Source organism: Garra rufa, chromosome 12 (genome assembly GCF_049309525.1).
Source record: "Garra rufa chromosome 12, GarRuf1.0, whole genome shotgun sequence".
Classification (NCBI taxonomy): domain Eukaryota; kingdom Metazoa; phylum Chordata; class Actinopteri; order Cypriniformes; family Cyprinidae; genus Garra; species Garra rufa.
In genome coordinates this window covers 45,551,440-45,575,145 of record NC_133372.1, presented here as the reverse complement: position 1 = coordinate 45,575,145, position 23,706 = coordinate 45,551,440, and the positions used below count along the sequence as shown (strand labels likewise).

At 32.1% G+C, this 23,706-nt stretch overlaps 1 protein-coding gene across 1 annotated transcript in view; it reads left to right on the top strand.

The window, feature by feature from the left end:
- The window catches only part of LOC141346666 (TOX high mobility group box family member 2-like), a 68,328-nt gene that overhangs the window by 16,812 nt on the left and 27,810 nt on the right, over window positions 1-23,706 (top strand). The gene's annotated exons all lie outside the window — the stretch shown is intronic.

Genomic DNA, 23,706 nt, shown 5'->3' with positions numbered 1-23,706 from the left:
AATGTCATACAAATTAAATATTACTATAATTTTTTATAGTAATATTTAATATTAATTTACATTGCAATTTCATTTCAAGTAACCAAAAGGTTTTTTTTGTTTGTTTTGTTTTTTGATGACTTAATTTCGTTTTAGTTAACTATAATAACACTGATTATTTTATTTGTTTATTAGCTTTTTTTGTATATTTAATATAAATTTTTACATTTATAAAATGTATCTAAATATTTATCAGACCAGTTAAAATCTGACCTTTGATTTCAGGCAAATATAAAACTCTAAAGAAAACAAAAGTCTCATATTGCTTTCAGAAATATTTGAGACATTAAAGAGCTGTAATATGGCTTATTGCTTGAGTTTGGCATCCGCTGGTTTGGTTTAAGTCAGTTTTTCATGACTCTTACATGTTAAAGTCTCACCGCACTGGTGTCTCCAGCACAGATATATAAAGCATAAAGCACAGTGCAGATGGATTTGAGCTAGCAGGGGTTTGGATTACACTTTCTGAAAGCCGCTCCGCTGTCACCAACACGTGCCGAGCATGTGTGAAGAGTTAACGCACTTACTAATCATCCTTAAATGAACCTAATTGTTGCTGCGACACCCTGCCGAGAGTCAGTGTGTGAGTGTGTGTGTGTGTGTGTGTGTGTGTGTGTGTGTGTGTGTGTGGGGCTGCTGACTGCAGGCTTCGTTTCTCATTAGATGTAGTAGAAATGTTCTGTCTTTCTGTCTGTTCCATGTGTTGATACGGCCGTCTCTCTTCTCCAAAGCCATTTCAGAGCTGTCATGTCAAACTCCACTCGCCGAAACAAGGAGGGAAGGAGATGAGCCTGGGAAATATATACGCTCTCTTCCCAAACCTAGTGAGCTGCCTTGCTGTCTGCTGTCTAAATAGGCTGCTGTCTGCTAAGGGGCCATTTGCACTGTGTTTTTAATAGTTGTTTTAGACTGTTGCGTCAAGTTTTGCTGGTCATGTTCAGAATGGAATACTAGCTAACTGCATACTGTATTGTAAACACTGCATACTGCATATTATTTAAAAAAGATAAACATTTATTACATTATTAGTTGTCACATGACCATCACATATTTGAAATTTTATTATTTAATTCAAAAAAATTATTATAAATTAATTTATTGTAATTTTGTTGTTATAAAATATTTTATTTGATTGAGATTAAAAATGTATGCTGATGTTCTAGTTCATTTTTCAATCTATTATTGCTTTTGAACTTTTATGCTATTTATTAATATTGAAGTAGCTTTTCAATTTTTATTTTTAATTTTGGTTATTTTGTAGTGGTATTTGAAAAAATAACACATAATAACAATATATGTAATCAAATGAAAAAATAATAATATATTATGTAAATATTTAAATATATAAATATAAATGATTCATATATATATATATATATATATATATATATATATATATATATAGGCTACATGTTTATATATATATAGACATAAAAGTGAATATATTATAATAAAAATATATATATTATAATTATGTATAAAGTAAAATAAAATTATATGAATATATATATATATATATATATACACATACATAAATAATATATATATATATATATATATATATATATATATATATATATGAACATGAAAATTAAAATATTATAATACAAAGTATCATATATATATGTGCATACTGTAACTAATTTTTTAATAATATTAATTTTAAATTTAATTCATATTAATTATATTTATTTTTATTATTAATTTTAGTATAGTTTTTAATATTTTATTTTATTACATTTTTAATAAATTTTTGTTTCAGTAAACAAGTTCAGTTTAAACTGATATAATATTTACATTTTAGTAAAATATGTAATAGCTGTTTGTCTATTATGTATATATGTATCATGTATATATATTAAGTAATCATAAATAATATATACATATATATAATAAAAATAATATATATATAATCATAATATATACATGTGAAAGTGAATATATTATAATTAAAAAGTATTATATATATACATAATATTTTAATATTAATTTTAAATGTAATTCATATTAATTATATTTATTACAGTTTATTATTAATTTTAGTATAATTTTTATAATTGTAATATTTTTTTATTCATTTTTATTTCAGAAAACAAGTTCAATTTAAACTGATTTAATATTTATATTTTAGTTAAGTTGTTTTTATTTACATTTTAATCGTTTTAGTTAACAATAACAACACGTGATGCTGCCTTGATTTTGACCAAAAGTATCTCATAGTTGTTCCGTTCATCCTTTAAATCGGCGTCACATCCAGATTGCACCTATAACACCTCAAAATACTGTCTAGAATCAAGATGCCTGACTTCAGATCATGTATAAGCTGGAATGCTATATCACAGAATATGATCGAGGCGGAGGCTGTGCCGTCCCACAGAGGCAGTAAACGCTGACCGTCCTGAAGCTTTATAGTGTTTATAGTGTTGGCCTCATTACACACAAACACACACATGCCAAATACACACAAATAAGCCATGTGAACATGACACGCAACAAAGCAGCTCCGCTAAAGCCTTTGTTTGTCAGCTTGTTGGTGTTGTTTGTTTTCCTCCAGTCTCGCTCACATGTTAAAGACGTTTAGTTGAAACCGTGTTGCAGCGGAAGCTTATTAACCGTGTGAAAGTGAATTAGTTGTTTTGGCCCACTCTGATCCGTGGAGTTGGAGAGGAACACGTGTGCGTCCGTGTCGTAATGAACACGTAGAGAGACTCCACCAGTCTTTTAGAGGCTTTTCTCTCCGTCCCTCGCCGCTCGCCTCAGATTTACATCTGAGTTAATTGAATTGGAATATAATGTAATAAAACTGTCCCAGCCATGAAATAAAGGTCCAATCAAATTATTTCAATTGTTGCCTCCAGTCTCCTCCTCCTATGAATGGTACTAGCATTAAGACCCCATGAAATCTAAATTGGATTTTTGTGGTTTTTCTGCTGCGCTCCGTTCAGAGATGTAGGATGTTTCTGCTGCAGATCATGATGTCTGGAAGATTGCATAGAAGGGAACAACATGGCAATGCTATCAGCTCATCTGAGCGGCTGTCAACGGTCAAAACAAACAAATGGCAGACGAAAAATAGCATTTGTTCAATCATATGCATATAGCATTTGTTCTGTAGGAGTGTGATTATTATTAGGAACAATTATTGTGTTTTACACACAATGTGTCTTGCTGAACAGGTTTTATTTTCAGATAATGTAGCCTTGTTAGATTTATTAATTTGATTTGCTTCAAAGTTTATATCTATCTATCTTTATATATATATATATATATATGCATAATAATATCATTAATAATTATATAAAAATAAAAAAGTATAAACATCATATAATATCATATAAAAACATATTTTATAATAATATAATTATATAGGTAAAAAAATTACATAATATTTTTAAAAGTTTTTTAAAGAAATTTAACATTATTGTTCAGCAAAGATGCATTTTCAGTTGATTAAATGTGACAGTGAGGACTTTTAGAATTTTACAAAACATTTTAAATGTAATATTTCATAATAGTATTATTAATAATATACAAATAATTTATATATATATATATATATATATATTTAATGATTACATAATATAATAATCAATTTACATATTATATATATATACATTTTTTAAACAAATGTAATATTGTACAGCAAAGATGCATATATGATATAAAAATAGATGTATTAACAGAAGTAATGCGTTAATACTTTAATAAGAGTATTAGTTATATAATAATAAAAAATAAACATTTTTGGACATTGTTTGAAAGAAATTACTATTTTACTATTGATAAATTAATATTATTATTCAACAAGGCTGCATTAAATTGTTCAAAAGTACCAGTAAAGACTGTTTAGACTGGGCAGCACAATTGTATTCAACATTGATAATAATCAGAATTTTTTTTTTTTTTTTTTTTTTTTTTTTTTAGTTTTAGTAATTTTGTTATGTGCTTTTGGCATTTTTATTATTTTTTAAATATTTAAATGTATTTTAGTTTTAGTAATTTTGTTTTGTGCTTTTTTTTTCATTTTTATTATTTTTAAAAATATTTGTATTTAATTTATTATTATTAATATTAGTTAAATTTTTTATGTGCTAATGCATTTTTTTATATTTTTTTAAAATATTACTATTTAACTTTTTAAGGTTTTATAATTTTGTTACATGTTTTTGTCATTTATATATTTATATAAATAATTTTACTTATTTTTTGGCAATTTTATTACAGCACTACTGTTTTCAACATTGATAATAATCAGAAATGTTTCTTGAGCAGCAAATCAGCACATTCAAATAATTTCTGAAGGATCATGTGACACTGAACACTGGAATAATGATGCTGAAAATTCAGCTTTGCATCGTAGAAATAAATTACATTATACTATATATTCACATAGAAAACACTTATTTTAAATTATAATAATATTGCAGAATTTTGATGTATTTTACAGTATTTTTAATCAAAGAAATACAACATTGGTGACTGAGCATGCTTCAAGAGTGCTTCTGAGCTCAGTTTGAGACATTTGTGAGACTCATGTGATGCTTGATGAATGAAGCTGTGAAGTAAATCTGGAAAACGTGTCTGTGAATGGAGCCGGCGTGTGATGTGGTGCGCTGAGGTTTAGTTCAGCCCGGAGTTCAAAGAGCGACGCTTTGTAAGCATCTTCCGTTTACACGCGAGGAGATGAAACTCGCACGTCTTCGGGGACGACAGGTTGCGTTTGCTTACAGATTTAACCAGCGCTTGATTTATAAATTGGCCCTCTTATTAGCACTCAGAGCGGCGTTATAAATGACCCCCGCGGGCAGAGATGGAGCGATGGAGGAAGAGGGAGGTGAGCGGCGGCGCCGGGGTTTCATGTTCTGCCCTCGAGGCGAACAAGGAGTCGCGGCGAGGGCAGAGCGCGATGAGATTCCCCCCCGCCCGCCCCGTCGTGTTTACGGCTGGAGCGCGAGAGATCAGTCTCCGGCGCTCGGCTAATTAAAGCTGCCATGGCCGCGAGCCTGCCGGGATAATGTTCTATTATTATAGTCATTTGTTTCAATTAACCGCTCTGTGATTTTACAATAGCAACTGTGAACCTGCGTGGAGTGAGCCATCACTCCCAACAAGATGTCTCCAATCAGAGGCGGCGGGCGAGAGAGAGCGCTTACCCATCATGCCCAGAGCAGCGCTTGTGCTTTAGGACTCGTTTTACATCTGAATCACTTACAAAAAGATCCCAGAGTCATGCAGTCCAATGCATTCTTGTCATTATGAATTGCACAGCTTGCATTGCACTTTTTGCACTTACTGTCCACATTGACATCTGTCTAGTTTGACCTTTGACATCAACAGCTTGGCAAGTGTTTTTTTTTTTTTTTTCTATCTATGCATGACTATTATTTTTGCGAAATGTTTTTTCTCTTTATCTGTCAGATCAGACCCGTGACCCATTTTAGGGTTTGTGACCCACCTGTTGAACGCTGATGGCCTAGATTCTCTTTGCTGTATCATTGGCTGTGTTCACAATGCAATACTAGTGCACTATTTATTTATTTTTATTTATTTATTATTTTATTATTAATTCGTTTTTACATTTTCTTCATATTTCTATTTTAATTTTAGTTTACATTATAGTAATTTTAAGTGATTTTGTCTATTTGCATTATTTTTTAATATTACTATTTAACTTTTTTCACGTTTTATAATTTTGTTATATGTTTTTATTTTTATTTTAGTTTTAGTAATTTTGTTATGTGCTTTTGACATTTTTAGTATTGTTTAAATATTTTAATTTATTTTAGTTTTAGTAACTTTGTTATGTGCTTTTGTTTTTTCAAAATATTTGTATTTAATTTATTATTACTATTATTATGTATTAGTTTAATTTTATTTGTATGTGTAATGCATTTTTTCATAATGTTTTAAAAATATTTCTATTCACCCTTTTTCAAATTTAAATTTTATAATTTTGTTATATGTTTTCGTCATTTTTATTTTTATATATTTCCATTTAACTTATTTTATTTTAGTTTAGTAATTTTGTTATGTGCTTTTGTGATTTTTATTTTTTTTTTACATTGGAATTTTATTTATTTTAGTTTTAGTAATCTTATGTGCTTTTGTCATTTTTATTATTTTATTTTACATTTGAATTTAACTTATTGTAGTTTTAGTAATTGTGTTATGTGCTTTTGTCATTTGTATATTTCTAAAAATATTTTTATTTTATTTATTTATTTATTTGTTTAATTTTAATTGTTTCAGATTTTGTAATTTTGTTATGTTTTTGTTATTTTTATTGTCTTTAATATTTTTATTTTATTTATTTTTTATTATTTTTTTATTTTCCTAATGCAATTTTTCTTATTGTTTTTACCATTTCTTTTTAACTTTTTCAGGTTTTGTAATTTTGTTTGTCATTTTTATTTTTATATTTTTATATTTTACTTATTTTTATTTTAGTTTTAATAATTTTGTTATGTGCTTTTGTCATTTTATTATTAAAAAATAATAATTTTATTTAATTAATTTATTATAATTTTTTTATTTAACTATAAGATTAATTTACATTTTTATGTGCTATTATTTTGTTATATATTTATTTCTATTTAACTTATTTAAATTTTTTGTTTCAAGTTTAGTTTCATATTTTTTCCAGTTACTTGCCTAGGCAACATTTTTATTTATTTTTTTTTTTTTAAGCTTAGGTTTTTCATCTTACATTTATATTTTATTTAATTTCAGCTTTATTTCAATAAAAAAAAAGTCTTAGTGAACGCTTTTTTAGGGAAACATTTTTAACATTTTTTTTCTTTTTTTTTGTCTTAGAAATGTCTTGCATGTGCATTTTTAATCTAATATGAACTAGCATAATGTCAGAAACATAGAAATCACTGCAGATATTATGATTAATTTGTTGCGCTAGAAAAGACACCTAAAGTTGAACACAATGCATTGTGGGATACAGTATGCAGTATGCCAATTTGCATGCAGAAAATTTACATTCTGTGCCCAGCATACATACAGCATACTGCAGAAGTGGCTATTCTGAACACAGCCGTACTTTTACAGAAATGAATATAACTGTGAATTATTCTGTAGCCCAAACATTTCCACATGAAGCTACATATATGATAATTCAGGCACATTCTCTTTCTTGTGGTAGTAATTTGTGTCAGACAGGTTATGCTGATAATGCTTTGTAATTCATGCAAAATACTGTACAACTTTCCAGAACAGTGTGTTTTCCACAGACCACAATGTCAGTCACTGAAAGACACATGGCACGTTCAGAAAGAGATCGTACAGTAGATGATCTACTGTATTTCATGCATATTTAATCTTTTATTTTAAGTAAGGCGTTCGTCCAATCGCACACTAGAGGAGGAGGATTCAGAGAATCACACACAATAGCGTTGAGATATCGCATGCGCTCAGTGTGAAGCTCATAATTGGATGGCGGTTGTTATTTGGACTCTATTTGGCTGCGATGTACATCGAGAACAAAGAGCTCAAGACACAACAGAGGAACAGGAAATGAAGTTTCCTTACAGAGAGTCTCTGCTAAATCAACACAGCGTTTGTTATTGGGCGCAGCAAAAAATCATTTTCTTAATCAGTATTTTTGTCTTGTTTTTCAGTATAAATATCTCAACGACATTAAAACACAATGCATTTTTGCAAAAACAAAATTAAGTCTTTCTGACAGAGAAACTGAAGAAAATTTGGTGCATTTTACAGATAAAACAAGACAAAACTAAAACTGTTAGTTTCATATAGTGAGAATATGGAGGAAAAAACAGCTCAGCATAGTAGATATTTGCAAAAAATTATAAAATTATCAGTGGTCACACTATATATCCGATAATATGTCTTAGTAAGATTAGATTGAAATGATCCAAACATAATGCAATGAGAGATTACCAAATAAATGTTCCTCAAAATGTGAGATGTGAGATGTTTTTGAGGCTTGGGAAGATAATTTCTCCACATGATCAGATTTGAGACTGATAAAAACAATTAATGGAGAATCAAGTAAAGCCAAGCTTCATCTGGAAATACTACTACAGTTATTCTGACGTTTACTTGATAAAATATTTCAAAACATATTTTTATTTTAGTGTTAGTAATTTTATGTGCTTGTCATTTTTATTCTTTTTTAAAGCATTTTAATTTAATTTAATTTAGTTTAATTTATTAATTTTGTTATGTGCTTTAACTTTAAATGTTTTAATTTAATTTATTATTATTATATACTTATTTATGATTAGTTTAACTAACTGCAATTTTTATTATTTTTTAATATTTCTATTTAACTTATTTCAGGTTTTGATACTTTAATATATTTTAGTTTTAGTACATTTGTTATGTGCTTGTATAATTTGTACTATTTTTTAAATGTTTATATATATATATATATATATATATATATATATATATTTTTTTTTTTTTTTTTTTTTTTTTTTTCAGGTTCTGTAATTTTGTTATATGTTTTTGTCGTTTTATATATTTCCATTTAACTTTATTTTAGTTTTAGTAATTTTGTTATGTGCTTTTTGCACTTTTATTGTTTTTTAAAATATATTTTTATTTTATTAATTTATTTATTATTAGTTTAATTAAAATTTTTATTATTTTTTTTATTCTTTTAAATATTTTTATTTAATTTATTATTTATTTATTTATTTATTATAATTTATTATTTATTTTTTCATTATTAGTTTAATTGACATTTTCTTACGTGCTAATGCATTTTTTTATATATATTTTTATTTAACTTTTTTCAGGTTTTCTAATTTTGTTATATGTTTTTGTCTTTTTATATATTTCCATTTAACTTATTTTTGTTTTAGTTTTAGCAATTTTGTTATGTGCTTTTGCCATTTTTATTCTTTTTAAAATATATTAATTTAATTTATTTTAGCTTTAATATTTTTTTATGTGCTTTATTTATTCTTTTAAATATTTTTATTTAATTTATTTATTAATTTACATGACATTGAGTAGACTGCAACATGAGTAACAGCATCATGTTGATAATTTAGAGGCCTTATAATTTATTTTTTTCTAGATTAAAGCATTAATTAATCACTTTGTAGTAAATGTATCTTGTTTTAAGATTAATAAATTGGAAGCATCTCTGTATTTTACTCCATAACTGCATGTTTCTTCACATGTAGGTAACATAAGTCCTCCCTGCCAATAAACAAGATAAATATAGTCATATGGCCCGGTCCGAACAGCATCTCCATCCCCCTATCGAGGATTATACCATTTAGTAATTAGCATACAGTACCTATGGCAACCGCTAACCTTTGTGAGACTGTTTCATGATGTTTGTACAGCCATCCAACCTGCTTTATATAGCCTGAACCCATCACTCTCTCTCTCTCTCTTGCATGTTTTCTTTTTCACTCTCACTTATTGATCAGTTTCTCTCTTTCTGTCTCTCTGCAAACAGACGGCATTAAAAACAAATATTCAATATGTCATCTAAATGTGCAGTAAGCAGGCAGCAGACAATATATTGTTTGTTTAACGATTCGCGCCGACTGCTTTGTCTAAATTGACGGTAAAGAGAGAAGTCGTTTGCTGAAGGTGCACGTCTTTATTCTTTTGATTATAACCGTGACTCCAAATAAATTGAAAGCAAATGTGGTTTGGAATAACAGGGCCGGGCACGCTCTCACAAAACGCTCGCTCGTTTGACGATTTTCTTCGCTTAGAAATTGCTTATTTAATGTGAAATATGAGAGGAATGGCTTTATGGTGTGAATGAAATGATAAAAGTCTAATGTTAGAATAAAAGACAAAATGGTGACGTAGACTCTGCATCTAAAGGACAGTAGATTTTTAAGTCTCTTAAAAAGATTAAATGGGGTCATAAGGGTCCATTTTTTTAATTGCATTGATTTATACATCTGGAAGTTTAATAAATACGTTTTATATTGATGTATAGTTCATTAGGATTTGACAATATTTGAAAATCTGGAATCTGAGGGTGCAAAAAAATCTAAATATTGAGAAAATCGCCTTTAAAGTTGTCTAAATGAAGTTCTTAGCAATGCATATTACTAACCAAAAATTAATTTGGGATATATTTATGGTAGGAAATTTACAAAATATCTTAATGGAATATAATCTTTACTTAATATCCTAATAATTTTTGGCATAAAAGAAAAATTGATCATTTGGACCAATTTGATTGTCTTGATGTTGTGTTAATTCTTGTATGTTGTGTTAATATTTTGTTAATCTCACTTAAAAATAACTTTTTTTTTAATTTGTTTTATAAATAAATTAAGTGCACTTTACAATACGGTTCCATTAGTTAATGCATTAATGCAATAACAATGAGAAACATATTTATTAACATAAACCTAAACACCTAAACTAGTTTAGGTGCAGTTAATAATATTAACAGATACAGCTTTGGATTTTTAATAATCTGTTTGTAAATTTAAAAAAAACTTTTTTTTTCAAAGTTGTAAATAAAACAAATATTATTGGTGAGTATTTTTACAAGAAAATACTATTTCGGTCTTCGAAATTTCACATTTAATTCAATAAGTTTCTTTGTAATTAATTGTGAAATTTAGCATTTAGCATTTGTTTTTACACCATATTTTTTACATTTTAAGATGTTAATTAATGAGGTTAATGTTACTGATTTTAACTAATGAAACTAAAGTAAGCGAATAATGCTTTATTTTGATGAGTGTTATTTTGAAGGTTCACTTAAAAGGTGTAGAAATTAATTTTCGATTTAGAAATTGCTAGATAATTTCATAAATAATAAAAAAACATTGTTGCACTTTAAAGTAAACTTGAAATCTAAAATTAGAAAGCCTGAAATAGTATATTCTTGTAAAATATTCTTAGTTTTATTTACAACTTCTACTGTATAGACAAATACTCTATAAAAAGACATGTATGCAAGTGCTTATTTTGTTGAAGTGCTTTTTCGAAGCAAATTCCCTTCTATATAAAGAGGGTATTTGCTTTACTGTATTAGGAGTTGCATTAAATTTTAGAGTTAACAAGGTGCTAAATGCACTGAAATGCACTAATTGCATTTTCGGCCACAATTCATTCTTAGTTAGTTTACCCTTTCGTATACACTATTATTACCAAAGTGTAAAATAAAAAGCTGCATTGCATTTCAGTGCAAAAAAAAAAAAAGTTTAACCAGGAATTGCCCCATGCAAATTGCATTTCAGCCACAATTCATTCTGTTAACACTTGCTTTAAATAATGTGCTTTTCATGTTTAAATAATGTGCTGTTTATGCCGTAAATAATACTAATGCATGTAAAATAAGAGTGATGAAAATAAAACGTGGAAATATTAAAGTACAGTTGATTTCATCCCTATTGAAGAAAACAGTTAATCAGAGATTTTCATGTGCATTCATTCACTGTATTCTGGTTTTATTCTTTGCACAGCCTTTTCTCAGCAAGAAACGGGCCAGTAATTCCAGTCAACAGTATTGAAATGATATTCAGAATTTCAAACGGGACGACGAGGCTGCAATGATGGTTTGGAAACAAATAGCATAAATTATTCAGAGAGTGAGAGAGAGAGAGAGAGAGAGAGAGAGAGAGAGAGAGAGAATAGACTATGATAGATTGGTGGTTTTCGCAGAGTCGTCCCGCTACCTTTTGTCCCAACAAAGGTTCCAATCACAGAATTTGTCGGTAATATGAAAATTCACTCAATGAGCCCGTTGGCTTCACCGGCCGTCTCTCTCTCTCTCTCTTGTCTTTTGTGTGTTCGGCGCCCAGATTAAAGAACAGGGTGATGCTCTTGGCCGGCAGCGGTTGCTATGGAAATGGGGTTGCCGTCGCTATGATAGGCCATTCATGTTTGATTAATTGGTTTTTCAATGCTTCTTGGTTTGTGAAAGCCCTTAAAGAGCAACTCCACGGAAAATGGAAAATTAATGGATTCTCTCTCCCTCTCTCTCCAACATTAAAGCTATTTCGCTGCATTTGAAAATTGAACTAATGGTGTTGCTGAAATTTGATTTGAGGTTGGAGGTTGTGTTTGGGCTGCTTGTGGAGGGGCTGTTGAGAATTGGAGATCTGAAATGTCTAAATGAGGAAAGCCTTTGTTTCAGGTCCGCTTTTGTGCCGAAACATAGTAGGATGTCCTGTAGCTAATTCGCCGACGTTAACAAAGAGCTCTGCGTTTGTGGACTTCATGCATTTTTCTTGCTCTTTGTAGCTCTTTCATTTTAAATCTCATCTATTAGCAAGTCTTGAGAGGTTAATTAGCGTTATTACGCACTCTCGCTAAGATCATAGCCGTTACGGTAATGTTTACCGAGACCCGCTCTGCCCAGACCTCTCCGACTTCATTAATCATTTTTAAAAGCACACAGTTGATTCGTAATGTTTAATTCAGCTCAACTCGTGAATGTTGCATGCAGCGAATAAATGCTAGTTCATCAACTTTCTCCCTCTATTTCTATTTCTTTTTGATTCGTGGTTGGCTAAGTATTCCTATTTATGTGTAAATGAATACATCCCTTCTCAGTCCTGCTGTCGACATCAGCTCACATCTTCTGATGAGATGCTTTTTGAAGAGCGGCGATGGAAATGAAACATGGTGAAATATTAAAATACATGAGTTACAGATACTTAGTTCGAGAGGATTTTGTGATTTCAGAGAAACTGGAGCTGTTGCGTATTTAGCAAATTAACTGATTTAGCAACGCCTGGCTTCAGCAAAGAGTGTCTGTATCTTTTTTCCTGTATGCTTTTGCTAGAAATGTACAAATGCATATAAAAAAATGGAGTGCATGGAATTTCAGCATTGCAAAAACCTGCATTTAATGAACTAAACACTCACAATTAAGTTTGACAGTTGCTAAATGCACTAAATTAAAGGATAACTATTTCCAAAATGCAACCTGGGCTGTTTTTTTTTTTACTGTAAACGAGACAAACTTGTATCTAAAAGCATAATTACGACAAACGAGCCGTTTTTGAGATTGACCGCGATTTCGTTTTGTGGTCAATGGCCGGTGAATGGGAGTACTAGGGGCATAACTTTGAGCGCATCAAAATCGATATTTTTACAACACTAAGAAGGCTCGACACACCATGAAAATTTCCTGAAGTATCGCCTGGGTCTCTACACATGAACTCCAGCATTGAGAACATTGTTTGTGTACACAGAGTTTACTAAAAAGAAAGGTTTTGAACAACTCACTTTCACTGTTTGAGTTTCCGCTCGCGGCCGTCTTGCCAGTCAAGAAGTGTCCATCTCCGAATGCGAGATTCTTATATATTAATGTTTCTTATATGAGGCTCTTTTTACAACTAGAAGGTTAATATTGTTTTTCACTTGCGACAAAATAACGAATTAGCCGTGCATTTATATGGAAATATGCTTTAGGAGCTATCCATCTTTACTCTCCTCGCATTCGGAGATGGACACTTCTTGACTGGCAAGACGGCCGCGAGCGGAAACTCAAACAGTGAAAGTGAGTTGTTCAAAACCTTTCTTTTTAGTAAACTCTGTGTACACAAACAATGTTCTCAATGCTGGAGTTCATGTGTAGAGACCCAGACGATACTTCGAGCAAAGTTTCATGGTGTGTCGAGCCTTCTTAGTGTTGTAAAAATATCGATTTTGATGCGCTCAAAGTTATGCCCCTAGTACTCCCATTCACCGGCCACTGACCACAAAACAAAATCACGGTCAATCTCAAAAACGGCTCGTTTGTCGTAATCATGCTTTTAGATATAAGTTTGTCTCATTTACAGTAAAAAAAACAGCCCAGGTTGCATTTTGGCAATAGTTATCCTTTAATTGCATTTGGGCCAGAATTCATTCTGTATATACAAGTAAAATTTGCTTTACTATATATACTGTGTGATAATACTAATGCATGTAAAATAAGAAGTTGCATCACCATGTTTAGTATTTCAGTGCAAAATTCTGCATCTTATTAACAACAAACCTAACAAACACAATTAAGTTTAACAGGTGCTAAATGCACTAAAGTAGTGATGCACAGTTGCAAAATCGACATCATTTATAAATGGGCATTTGCATTTTACTAATAGTAATGCATGTAAACTAATGAGCATTGCATTTCATTTCAGTGCAAAATGCAGTGAAATGCACAAGATTTGTGGAATGTGAATTGCATTTTTGAGACAATCTATTCTTATTGCAAAAATTCTCTTTTTGAGTCGATATGTATGAAAAATTCAATTCAATTCAATTCAAGTTTATTTGTATAGCGCTTTTCACAATACGAATCGTTGCAAAGCGCTGTACAAAAGTTTAGGCTACTACAATATATTTAGTAATTTTAGTATTTAGTGGTGAATACTGTATGTCAAGTCGATGTACATATGATATAAATGTTAAAATCAGTAACTGTGTAATCGAACAGATGATGAACACTAATTGCAATGATTATGTGCTGTGATCAAACTTGTAAGAAAATTATGTAGTGCTGTATGTTGTTTCAAGGCTGGCATCATCTGCGGTCCTCTGAGGGGTCGGCATCATCTCTTCAAAATAAAGAGTTGAATTGCATTTAAGTGCCAAAAACACAAGAATTGCACAAGAATTGCTCAGTCAGTGCACATTGCATTTGACCACAATTCATTCTGTAAATGCAAATGGAATTTGCTTTACTGTATAGTAATACTAATGCATGTTAAATAAACAGCTGCATCACCACGTTTAGTATTTCAGTGCAAAATCCTGCATCTTATTAAAAAAGTCAAAGTCAACTTTATTGTCAATTCTGCCACATGTACAGGACATACAGAGAATTGAAATTGCGTTACTCTCAGACTCATGGTGCATACAAGTAACATTAATACAAAAGTAACATTAATACAAAGAGTAACATTAAATACAAAGGTAGAAGTTAAAAAAATATGAATAAATACAAAAAAACATATAATATATAAAATGAAAAATACAATATACAAGTAAGGGCACATGGTAGAGAGTGCAAACCATGTAAACAATATAGTCCAACAGAGCTTGTAAATGTGTAAAAGTGTCAGAGCAGTCTTGTAACTGTCTTATGAGTAGTGTGAGGTAGTTGGCAGACCAATGCTGCACAAAGTGTGTGTGTGTGTGTGTGTGTGTGTGTGTGTGTGTGTGTGTGTGTGTGTGTGTGTGTGTGTGTGTGTGTGTGTGTGTGTGTGTGTGTGTCAGAGTTCAGAAAGTTTGTGGGGAAGAAGAGGGGAGTGGGGGCAGACTAGGGAGAGAGTTGAGCTTCCTGACAGCCTGATGGGTGAAGCTGTACTTCAGTCTGCTGGTCCTGGCCTGGAGACTCCGCAGTCTCCTCCCTGATGGCAGCAGGCTGAAGAAGCTTTGCATTGGGTGGGTGGGATCCGCTGCTATGCAGAGGGCTTTTTTGGTGAGACGTGTGCTGTAGATGTCTTGGAGGGAGGGGAGAGGGACACCAATGATCCTCTCAGCTGCTCTCACTATGCGTTGGAGAGTTTTTTGGCAGGACGCATTGCAGGCTCCAAACCACACAGTGATGCAGCTAGACAGGATGCTCTCGATGGTTGCTCGGTAGAATGTATACATGATAGGGGCTGGTGCTCTTGCTCTTCTTAGTTTGCGGAGGAAGTACAGACGCTGCTGTGCTTTCTTGGCTAGTGCAGGGGTGTTGTTTGTCCAGGAGAGATCATCAGTGATGTGCACACCCAGGAACTTGGTGCTGCTCACTCTCTCCACAGACGCACCATTGATGGTCAGAGGAGCGTGCTGAGTGTGCGCTCTCCTGAAGTCAACAACAATCTCCTTCGTCTTCTCCACATTCAGAGAGAGATTGTTGTCTCCGCACCACGTGGCCAGGCGGCTCACCTCGCTTCTGTAGTTTGTCTCATCCCTGTTGTTAATGAAACCCACCACAGTCGTGTCATCCGCAAACTTGATGAAGAGGTTGGAGCGCAGTCATGGGTCAGCAGAGTGAAGAGGAGGGGGCTCAGCACACATCCCTGAGGGGCCCCCATGAAACACCCACAATTAAGTTTAACAGATGCTAAATGCACAAAAGTAGTGATGCACAGTTGCAAGATCTAGAATTGTGCCATGGAAATCGCATTTCGCCATAATTTATTCTTCTGTGTATATAGGCATTTGCTTTTTGTATATAAGCTAATAGTAATGCTTGTAAACTAACTTGCATTTCAGAGCAGAAAATTTAACCAGGTGCTAAACCAGGTGCCATTTTATTATTACAAAAATTAGTTGGTTCTAATATATGACAAAAAATTAGTTGCATTGCATTTCAGTGCAAAGACAATTTAAACATGTGCTAAGTGCACTATAATGCACTAGAATTGCCCTGTGCAAATTGCATTTCAGCCACAATTCATCTGTAAATACAAATGGAATTTTCTTTACTGTACATGTAGATAATACTATGCATGTAAAACAAGAGCTGCATAATTGTGCATTGAATTAGTGCAAAATTGCATTTGCAATAGCATATTTGTATTTTATTAACTTAGCACCCACAATCAAGTTGCTAAATAGTGATGCACAGTTGCAAGATGGAGATTTGCATCATATAAATTGTACTTCTTAGCGAATTCCCTTCTAGGGATTTAAATGGGTTTTTTGTTTTACAGTACTAGGAGTTGCATTGCATTTGAGTGCAGAAGAGTTAACCAGGTGCAGGGACTCAACCTTTGACCTCAACTGTATATAAAATTAGAGTTGCATCACTGTGCATTGAATCAATGCAAAAACTTACATTGTATTTATTAAACACCACAATCAATTTGTCAGGTGCTAAATAGTGACGCAAAGTTGCAAGATGGAGAATTGCATCATGCAAATTGCACTTCTTAGCGAATTTCCTTCTATATAAATGGGGTATTGGCTATATGCTGTTTTAGGAGTTGCATTAGATTTTAACGGTAACAATGTGCTAAATGCACTGAAATGCACTAGAATCGCCCTGTGCATATTGCATTTTTGGCCACAATTAATTTTTAGTTAATTTACCCTTTCGTATACACAAGTCGATACTAAAGTTTAAAATAAAAGGTTGCATTGCATTTCAGTGCAAAAAAAGTGTTTAACCAGGAATTTCCCCGTGCAAATTTAATTTCAGCCACAATTCATTCTGTAAACACTTGCTTTAAATAATTTGCTTTACTGTCTATAATGTAAATAAAATAAGAGTTGCATCACTGTGCATTGAATCAATGCAAAATCTTGCATTTTATTAACTAAACACCCACAATCAAGTTTGACAGGTGCTAAATAGTGACGCAAAGTTGCAAGATGGAGAATTGCATCATGCAAATTGCACTTCTTAGCGAATTTCCTTCTATATAAATGGGGTATTGGCTATATGCTGGTTTAGGAGTTGCATTAGATTTTAACGGTAACAATGTACTAAATGCACTGAAATGCACTAGAATCGCCCTGTGCATATTGCATTTTTGGCCACAATTAATTTTTAGTTAATTTACCCTTTCGTATACACAAGTCGATACTAAAGTTTAAAATAAAAGGTTGCATTGCATTTCAGTGCAAAAAAAGTGTTTAACCAGGAATTTCCCCGTGCAAATTTAATTTCTGCCACAATTCATTCTGTAAACACTTGCTTTAAATAATTTGCTTTACTGTCTATAATGTAAATAAAATAAGAGTTGCATCACTGTGCATTGAATCAATGCAAAAACTTGCATTTTATTATTAAGATTTGTGGAATGTGAATTGCATTTTTGAGACAATCTATTCTTATTGCAAAAATTCTCTTTTTGAGTCGATATGTATGAAAAATAAAGAGTTGAATTGCATTTAAGTGCCAAAAACAAGAATTGCTCAGTGCACATTGCATTTGACCACAATTCATTCTGTAAATACAAATGGAATTTGCTTTACTGTATAGTAATACTAATGCATGTTAAATAAACAGTTGCATCACCACGTTTAGTATTTCAATGCAAAATCCTGCATCTTATTAAAAAAGTCAAAGTCAACTTTATTGTCAATTCTGCCACATGTACAGGACATAGAGAATTGAAATTGCGTTACTGCTTTAAATAATTTGCTTTACTGTCTATAATGTAAATAAAATAAGAGTTGCATCACTGTGCATTGAATCAATGCAAAAACTTGCATTTTATTAACTAAACACCAACAATCAAGTTTGACAGGTGCTAAATAGTGACACACAGTTGCAAGATGGAGAATTGCATCATGCAAATTGCACTTTTTAGCGAATTTCTTTCTATATAAATGGGGTATTTGCTTTACTGTTTTAGGAGTTGCATTAGAACGCATTTAACGTTAACAATGTTCTAAATGCACTAGAATCGCCTTGCATTTTATTAACTAAACACCCACAACCAAGTTTGACAGGTGCTAAATAGTGATGCACAGTTGCAAGATGAAGATTTTTTTTGTGAAATCCCTTCTCCATGGAGCTTTACTGTACTACTGAGCTGCACTGAAGTTAGCACTTAAGAGTTAACCAGGTGCTCAATGCATTGAAATGCTCTAGAATCACCTTGTGCAAATTGCATTTCGGCCACAATTCATTTTTAGCGGTTTCCCTTCTGTGCACACACGTTGTACTTGTCTTATATATGGTGATTTACATAATTGTTTCTGCATATATGGTTTATTTAGCTGACGTGAAGGTCTCATGTGGTGAATTCTTACTGTTGTTTTTAGGTGTCAAGTCACTATTGTGGTTGCTCTGGGATTCTCCTGGGTCGAGCACCAATGGCATTGTGGCTTTTGAAGTAGCTTTGAAATTCATGCTGAGAGAAGTGTGGTTGATGACTTACTGTAAACGATGCTTATCTATCTAGATCTCTCTCTAATCTGTTGATGATATAAGTCAGGTTGAAACTATAAAGGACACTTTCAAAACCCCACATGCACTGCGATTTGGCACAGCTTTGTACAGTACGTGTTTGAGTGAACCTAAATCATTTGATAAAAGATCCGCTTTGTAGTGCAAAAGCCGTTGCGGAATTAACTAAACTAGCCGCCAATAATCAGATGGCTGCTTCAAAGGGTGAGGGAAGAAACTAGTGTCTTTGTAGATCGGCCTCAATTGGTTATTTCTTTTCAAAATTCCTCCTAGTAAAGTCTGGTCTTCTTCTCTCACCCTAGATGCCGGCGTTTGCGGGGCAAGCGGGCAGTCATTACCCCCGTGCCCACCACAACCCCATGCTAAACCCATCTGCCCGGATACTACCCCACCCCATGAGCGCCCTGTCCCAGCTCAGCTCTCAGATTGGCCAAGGCTCCTTTACACACGGTTCCCCGTCATCGTCAGGAAGTCAGTCAGCCACGCCCTCCCCCTCGAGCTCCGCCCAGGAAGAGGAAGCAAAGTACCACGCAAAGGTACAGGAACAGGAACCACTGTCCTGTTAGTTTCCTCTAAATGGCTGACGTTTTACAGGGCGATTAGCATGAAACTGCACGTTGTTTAACAGTAGAATGCATTTGTTAATGGATTAGGTATCATGAACTAACAACACTTTTGTTGATGATTATAAATATAATATGTGACCCTGGACCACAAAACCAGTCTTAAGTCGCTGGGGTATATTTGTAGCAATATCCAAAAATACTTTGCATGGGTCAAAATTATTGATTTTTCTTTTATGCCAAAAATCATTAGGAAATTAAGTAAAGATCATGTTCCATGAAGATTTTTTGTAAAATTCCTACTGTAAATATATCAAAATGTAATTTTTGATTAGTAATATGCATTGTTAGGAACTTAATTTGAACAACTTTAAAGGTGATTTTTTTCAGTGTTTTGATTTTTTTTGCACCCTCAGATTCCTGATTTTCAAATAGATGTATCTCGGACAAATATTGTCCTATCCTAACAAACCATACATCAATAGAAAGCTTATTTATTGAGCTTTCATATGATGTATACATCTCAGTTTTGTCAAATGTAACCTTATGACTGGCTTTGTGGTCCAGGGTCACATATTACACTGGTAATTCATGTTTGTTCATAACATATTAACCAATATCAATTAATACAACTGAAATTAACATGAATTAACTGTAAAAGTATTGTTAGTTCATGTTAGCGATTACATTAACTCATGGAAATGTGACTTTGTCATCATTAACTTAAACACTGTTTATCGAGGATGCATTCAATTGATCAAAAGTGACAGTAAAGACTGTTATAATAGATTATATTTAAAATATATGCTGTTCTTTTGAACTTTCTATTCATCTGTGAATCCTACAAAAAAAATATTTTTAAATTTTACTGTAGTTTTGATCAAAAAAATAAAGAAGAGACTTTATTATTTTATTCTCTATATATAATAGCTCTTTCATCACTATTTTCATTTTAGTGGTAACAGAGGCAAATTTCAAATAAATGCTGTTCTTTTGAACTCTCTATTCATCTGTGAATCCTGAAAAATAAAATTGGACAGCACAACAGTTTTCAACATTAATATTTATAAATGTTTCTTGAGCAGCAAATCAGCATCTTAGAATGATTTCTGAAGGATCATGTGGCACTTAAGACTGGAGTAATGATGCTGAAAATTCTGCTTTGATCACAGAAATAAATTACATTTTAACATATATTCAAATATAAAACAGTTAATTTAAATTGTAAAAATATTTTAAAATGTTACTGTATTTTTGATCAAATAATTGCAGACTTGGTGAGCAGAACAGACTTCAATCTATATATAGTATAGTATAGCTCATCATTTTTTCCATTTCCATGATAACTGAGGCTTCTCAGATTGGTGGATTTTTCTCCTCAGAATTGCAGACTGGAATTAGGCAATTAAACACAAGCAAAGTTAAAGTCACATTGGCTACAGGATCATATATCATCAGTGAATTACCTCAGATCTCATGGCAGGTCTGTCTTGAAAGCTTTATACATTATCGTTAAAAATCAGTCCCTCTGTGGAAAAGAATTAAAGTGATTTTTACTTCCGGACTCCGTCTATAGAGGAGCACAAACGGCAGACGAGAGCTTTGAGAATAATTTCCCCTCTTTATTTAAAGGCAAACGATTTTCCGTGTGTCTCAATAGTGTTTACAAATCTCTGCATTTTAACTTCACATCTTGACGTCTTTTGTTCCCTGTGATTTGTTGGCAAAAACATTACTCTGTTTCTCTCTCTCTCTCTTTCTCTCTCTCTCTCCCTCTCTATCCCTCTTTTCATTTTCATTGTCCCAGAAAACCAATTACTCCTGCTTGTCCGTCATCCTCTTCTTTTATTGGAAGTGTCAGTTTGAATTTAATTTGAATGTTGCATGTAATGCGCAGGCAGCTCGAAATCCCTCATTATCGCGACGCTGCATGCTTAATTGGATTGGAGAACACAAAGAGTGAATTAACTTACATGATGTTTAAATTACATTGTTCTTCAGCGGGCTTATGGAAGAGTCCGGCCTAATACAGCGCAAAGTCTGGTGCAGTTACACCTGGTCTGGGTAGATTTTAAAAGCCAGTCAAAATAAGTAAAAAGTATTTCCAGTGGATTTTAATAATAATGCCAACTGCACATTTCATTCTCATCTGTATTTACTTTACTGGAAATGCTTGCGAATACAGTTCTGCTCATTGGCACGTACAAATGCACAATAATGTATTTAAACTCTGTGACCGACACAAACACATCCATCCTGCGTTTGATTTTCCTCTGGAATGTGTTGCACGCTCATGGATGGCATATGTGTGTTTGTTTGCGCTTAATTAAATTCAATGTATATAAATCTAAAGCATTTTATGGCTGGATTCCAGTCAGTTTCCAGAATGCATGTGTGAGTATTTAACATATGTTTTGTATATTCATGCATGTGCATGTGAACGAGTGCTTTTGCGTGCATTAATTGAATTCTTTAGTTTGGAAATATCCAGCTGTGCACATATATAAGCGATGTGTGTGCGCATGTGGAAAACATACATGCAATCAATATTTCATCATGTTACTTGATTTCACATCAAACACAGAACAAACACAATAAAGAGCAAATGCATTCTCAATGCTACCACATAAACGTATTTTTCTTCCGAGGTTTGTTACTGCCACAAGACAAAATGCAAAGTATGAACAGGCAGTGCACTACATATTCAACATATTCACTGTACTAAAAAAAAAGAAAAAGAAAAGCTGACTGACGACATGTTTGGACTTGACTCAAATCAAAACCTCAGTATTTTGCTGCACAAATCTTGTGACAGATTTGAGAGACACTTACAGTATGCTCCAGTCAAGTCACATTGATATATTTAGTATACAGTTTGATTAATTCACAGTGACATGCAAAAGTTTATTTATTGTGTTGATGTATTTCCATTTGGAACTTCAGTCTTTATTAAATAAAATTTGGATATGCCACTATAAACATAATGATGTCCATTTCAGCCCATTTTCCCAGAAAAGAAAGCCTATAAATTTTAACCCCTGGTTTCACAGACAAGGCTTAAGCCTAGTCCAAGACTAAAATGTAAGTCTGAGTTGTTTCAACTGAAAGAAACTTGCACTGATTGGTCTTAAAATATGTTGATGTTAATGTTCTAATTGAACTATGGCCTAATCCTGGCTTAGTCTAAACCCTGTTTGTGAAAGCAGGCCTAAATGTGTTTATTTTCTTTACTTTTAGTATAGAAAGTAAATAGATGTCTACTTTTAATATGTATATTTAAAATACGTCAAAAATCTTAGAAAAGATCTTTAAAAAAATAAAAATGATCGATTTCTAAGTGAAATATTTCAGAATATTTTAGTACCATTGAGAATTTTTATTCACATTTTGAATCAGTTTTTATTTTTATATTTTTTATTTTAATTTGAGTAATTTTTTTTTGTCATGTTTAATTTTTTTAACATGTTTATTTTTTCAGTTTTAGTTATTTTGCTATATCACATTAAACTAAATTAAATAATAATATTGTCTTGATAGCTAGCTGAAATATTTGTATGTATTTATTTATTTATTTATTTATTTATTTATTTATTGAGTTTTAGTTTGAGTTTTAGTTTTATTTAACTTTAAACCTGGTCAAAGCCACATCTTTTAACAAAGTAAATAGAATTTTTAATTTCATGTTGACTTTACAACTCCTTTTGACTCTGGTTAATAACTCTGATATTGTTTTATATGATCATCATGTAAATCACATGTAAAGTCAGACGTGTATGGAGATTATAAAGCGGTCTGTTTTAATGGAACATCAGCCAGCCTTTCAAGCTACATTTCCTCTCTCTTCAAATTAGTTTTTTTTTTCTTTTTTGCTACATTGAAAATGCTGATGAGAGAGAATGATGTTATCTAACCATCAAGTTCTGCCCTAGAAACCTCTTTCACTTGTGTGCTTGAACAAAGTTGTATTGTTCCTCTGTTTCTTACCACCACTTTCTCTATCTCTGTTTATATCCTCATTTTCACCGGTTTAAATAATGCAATTCTATTTATTTTAAATGCACAGTGGTTTTAGATGAAGAAATGTGTATTAGTGCACATCAGACATGAGATGATGCAGCACTGATTCAAATGGGATATTAACAACGTCTGCTGGACTCTCTGCATTAAGAAATCAATTTCAGCCGCAATGTTTCAAAGCTCTGAAGAGAGTCCGTGAACTGTCAGAGCAGATTACGGCGCTGTCGCTTGACTGAAAGCATTCTGGAATTCAGTGCATCCCATTTTTGTTTT